Source organism: Eurypyga helias, unplaced genomic scaffold, assembly GCF_000690775.1.
Source record: "Eurypyga helias isolate BGI_N326 unplaced genomic scaffold, ASM69077v1 scaffold11785, whole genome shotgun sequence".
NCBI lineage: Eukaryota > Metazoa > Chordata > Aves > Eurypygiformes > Eurypygidae > Eurypyga > Eurypyga helias.
The window spans coordinates 59187-64541 of record NW_010252446.1 but is presented as its reverse complement, the minus strand read 5'-3'; positions in this window follow the sequence as shown (position 1 = coordinate 64541).

Sequence of the window (5355 nt, the reverse complement as noted above, 5' to 3'; positions counted from 1 at the left end):
GAGAAGCTGTGGATGCCCCACCCCTGGAAGTGTCCAAGGCCAGGCTGGATGAGGCTTTGAGCAACCTGGTCTAGTGGAAGGGGTCCCTGCCCATGGCAGGGGGTTGGAACTAGATGATCTTTAAGGTCCCTTCCAACCTTAACCATTCTATGATTCTATGATTCCATGATTCTATGATTCTAGGACAGCCATGAGGAATACGATAGCGGAGTACTTGAGTGGGAATGTGCACCAAGATGCGTAATAACTACACTCAGAAAAGAAGCATGCTTTCCTAGGTTCAAATATTTCTAGAAATACAATAGCCGAAGTAAACCACCAGCCCAAGTGTATTGAAAAGCTCGTTGTTGTTTGAACTTTGGAGAGGGAAGCAGGTATTCCGTTGATCAGGAGGTCCGCGGGGTCAGTTAATGTACATCAAAAGGGGTCAGAGTAGAGCTTTGTGTCTTTATAGCGTAGAGGTGTATGAAAATGTCTTCATGTCTGTATTTAGAGCTAGCTGCTGAAAATGTCCTGTGAAAGTTTTTATGTTTTTGGTGGTTTGGCTGAAGCGTGTTTTGGCCAATTAAATGAAGTTATTTTGTGCTGTCCTAATTGTAAGTTAGACGGATGGTTTGCGCATGAAACATTTAATTTTCTCAGGGCTCTGTCTGACTTCAGATGATGCTATAGATACTGTCCTATGCAAAGATAGAAGGTGATGTAAGGGAAAATGACGGATGCACTGATAGGGGAACTGAAGGGCGACATCACAGATCTGAATGGACTGAGGTGCTATGAGGATGGATAAGAAAAAATTCTACAGGAGTGATGAAATCCCATTCTCTTAACCACCACTCCAGCCTGGAGTTTATTCTTAGCTTTTGGTATTAAGCAAAACTGGTATTTATTGCCATTACTGCCTAGTAAGCCTGCATTAATTAGGAAGGCACTAAAAGTACTTTTTTCTCATTTGTGCAGCATTTCTCAGTAGAAGTACTTATATGTCCAAGGCAAGTATACTTTGTCCCCCTAAACAGAAAGCAACTGTTCAAAATGTTTGATTTTTATGTGTGTAATACCTAATAGCTTCAGTAATAGATAGTGTGTTACAGATTGACCTGGTTCTCTTCCATAGTCCCTGACTTTTAAATCACTTTTAATCAGAAATAAATACACAGCTGTGATTGGAATGGTGACTCTGTACTATGGAAGGAACTTTAAATCCCACAAGTGTGTGTTTGTATGTATGTGTGTTTGGTTTAGGGTTGGGGATTTTTGTCTCTCTGCTGAGTTTGCTGGCAGCTAGTCTCTGGGGAAGGAAAGTATAATAAGTAATGCAAAAGTGTTTTATGTTTTTGTCCTCTGGATTATGCTAGAAATATGATACTGTAGTTGACATTTTAGGGAATTGTTAACAGACAAACTCAAGCAAGAGCATGAATTGCTAGAATAGAGTGCATGAGGAAGGAAGATGGTGAAGTTTGAAAAGTTGAGCAAATGGCCTTTTTTCCGTGGTCTTAAAAGTCACCTAATAAAACATTGGTTTATTGCATAGGTGCACTAATCATTTCTGGTTTTAATCATTACACTGCGTATGCTTTTGGGGCAATTTTATAGCATGTTCTCTGAGGTGGCTCGTGAAAATCACCTTCACAGTCCATTTGTTTAGATCCTGCAGTGTGCTTGAATGGAAGCCGACCACCTCTAAAGGATGCAGATTGCCAAAATCTATCACTTAAGAAATAATTCCTAGCAAAATGTGGAGAGTGGTTTATTTCTTCATTAGGCTCATTATACTGGTCAGTCTCTGGTTTTAGATCTAGATTGTCCTTTCCCACGGGGCTCTCTGAAGAGCCCTGTGATCACTCACGGCATGTTACCAGCGTTACACTTGGTGATTTGTGAAGTGCAAGTCTGAAGCTATCTATTATATGCTCTTAAACATACTTCCATGTTATCCTGCTCCTCTAACCTACGCTGTCTGCTAGTTCCTAGTCTTTTTGAACTGCACGGATTGGGCACGCTGCCCTTCTCCTCACACATAAGTAAAGGACCAACTAGAGCCAGGAAAGCACCTTGTGATGAAGTCGTTCTGGCTTGCTGTTAATTTCAGATAGTGAACATCAGGAACTGTTGTGAAAGCTTCCCCATCATACTTTACTGTGTGTAGAAGGAAATGAACAGCTCGCACTACTGGCTCATTTTTTTACATCTGTCCCTCTCCAAGACAAGTGGCGATGTTCTCCAGTGAATCAAGGAAAGATCTACTTTGACACACGATCCTTTTCCTGTCAAAGAGCATTTTGCTCTTCATGTCATTTTTGTGACATCTGATCCCTTTGAATAAGGGAGGTTGCTTACTGGCTATGGTGTGGAGTTGTCAGAGCCTTGAAACAAGGCTTTTATAAAAGCAAGGAGCTAGCAGGTTCAAGAGTGCCAAGAAGGAGAGGATGAAAAGCAGTGTAGAAATAGCAGCATTCTGGGCCGTATGGGCTTTGCAGAGCTCAGAGAGGCTTTTTCAGTCATTGAAGAAAGGATTGTGGGAAAGAAATGGGGATAATAAAGTCCAATATGTTAATTTTCCCCTGTCTAAAAATCTATATTGCATTAGTTCAAAAATTTTTCTTTGTTTGCCTGTTTGGCAGGTGGTAAAAATAAAGGTCTGAAATGGGAGAGGGTAGCAGACGTTTACTTGAAGTGGTAATCTCCGCTGAGTCTTTGAAGAGCCAGCAGACAGTCTTACCTAGTGTTGTTTTGAGAGAGAAACTTTACAGTAGTTTTCAGCACAGGTTTGAAAGGAAAATAAAATATTACTGCACAGACCTTCACAGTTGTTTGTACATGGAAAAAACAATGGAGGGACTGGGATACTCTTCAGTTCCCCCTCCCTGGCTTGATCCTATCTTGATTGCCTTTGGTGCAGGAAACACCAGTACCAAAAAAGATTTTATATAAGCTACAATACCTTTGTGTTCCGATGTCAACTAACAGCAGACAGGTTTAACCTCAAGGGAATTGCTTAACTACCTCAAATTCATAAGGCAGGTTAAATCACTCCACATTGTGTTTATTTTTCAACCATAGGGGAGCTATGTCAGCTAAGTTAACTGAGTAGCTTGGGGTTGACTGTGGAAACTCCGAAGGTTCACAGCGTGATAATACTGTAATAATACTCTGTATGTACCTTTCTGATGACGTCTGGTGAGACACGTCCTTTGTGAGTCTTCTAATTTTTGCCGCTGGCTAGCGTGTAAAGGAATGGATGCACTTGGGTTTGCAGGTTGTGTGCCGTAAGTATGACTGCTTTTAAAGAACCTCTTGGAAGACATGAGTGTGGGGCATAAGACTAGGAAGAAGACTGAAAATATCTCGTTACGTGAGAACTGGGAGTCACATGCAGGACTGTGTGAGTCAGCAGCGTGCCCTCACGGTGATGAGGCACTAACCACAGAGTCAGTTGCCCTAGCAGGAGCATAGCCAGCAGATCAAGGGAGGTGATTACTCCCCTGTACTTGGCTGCCGTGAAGCCACATCTGTGTTCGTTGTCCAAAAGAGGGTTCAGTTTTGAGTTCTGTGTATAGTGACAAACCAGAGCAGAGGCTGGCAGAAGGCATCGAAGATGTACATGAAAGTGCTGAGGCAACAGGGCTTGTTCAGCCTGCGGAAGGGATAGGCAAGGAGCATTTGAATGCTGTCTTGCATTCTGAGCCAACATTAAGCTGCTCTATGTCCTCATTTTGGAGGAGGGCTGGAGCTGCAGAGCATGGTTCCTCACTTCAGCATTTCCTGACCTCACCTTCAGTTTCTGCAAGGCAGTTAGAGGAATTTGGCAAGAAGTGCCTCGGAGCTCGATCTGTTCCCCCACGCTACTGTTAATGTATGACAGTGGTCACTTACTTTCTCTGTTTCTTTTAATTTAGGAAGAATGAAAGTATGCATGTAGGCTCGAATATGCTAAGAAGCATATTGGATCAAAACAGTCTTAATTGCGATAAACAGGGAGAAGCCTGCCCATTCTGTCTTGTGTTTTATCTGTTCTCTGAATGGTTTTTAACACCTCTATGTACAAGTTTTTCACTGATCAGCAAAATGAGTAAAATGTAGCAGAACACATTGTACTTGTGTGAAAACTCCTAAGCTAGTCCTGTGTTGTCCATTTTCATAACCGCTGTTAATCATTGCCATAATTAATGTTTTTTCCCATTTCTTCCACCAGCCTTCTTCCGAGTGTTTGAAAAAAATGTACATTTTTTAATAATGGTCTTTCGTGATGGTCTAACTTTTTACTGCCAGTATGAATAATTAGAGCGATGTTTCTGTCTTTTGCTAGGAGTTTTAAGTACTGTCAGTGAAATAATTATGTTGTAATTTGGGGATCATTATAAGAATGAATTTTCTTTAACGTTGTGAGGTTTGTAAGATTTTTACAACTTGGTTGTAATAGACCATTTGAACTGCAGCAAAGCAATTTTAGTCCATTACAAGAAAGTTTTTTGGCAGTGGAACAAGTGATGAAAGGAATTGGAAAACGATTACCAACCTCTTAACCAGAACTCAGGGGAACTGGAAGAACTTTGCATCTCTAGAACCATTACAAAGTTCAGATTATTCACCATGCGGGGGTTAAATCAACTGTTTCTTCTATAAAAATGCGTTTGGATATATACTGTTTCTGTCATTACTGGATATGACAGTAAACCACCAGCAGTGCTGTAAAGCCAGATCGCAGTATTTAGCCAACAGCTGTAAGTCTGGCAAGACTTAGGCCCACTGAACTGAGAGGGAGTGATGGCTTGGGTTTTGGGGGCTGACTTTGTAAATCTGGGTGGGATATGCATCTTTTGAACACTTCAGTCTGATTCTAATCTCATTCGAAGTCAATGGTGTTTATTTTCATAGTAGTAATCAAAATGAGTATTTGACCCATGGTGGTCTTCACCTGTTGAATTAAATCTTCATTTCTGAAAGTGCTGGTTAGCATTTAAACCAGGTGAGGTTTATCTGTCTGCCCATCATTGGCATTCTGTATGAGTAATGTGTACATCTGTGCGATATCAAACTGCACCAGTGCAGATACGACTCCTCTAAAGCCCGAGTTCAGTGTTTTCCTAATTACTTACAGCCTATTGAGATTAAAGCAACAAGATCTCTTTTGTGTTAAACAAGAAGCTCACATTCTTTAGTTCCTATTGCCCGCTGGATGATCATGGGCAACATTCCTGCCAACGGACCATCCCAGTCCCACCCCCCCTTCCCAAGAAAGCCTTTGTAACTTGTGGTTGACCTAATTGTGCAGTGGCAGCGCTGCTGCTGCCGCCGAGCAGGGGAGATCCCTGGAATGGCATGCACTTGGGCTTTGCACAGTCTGCACCC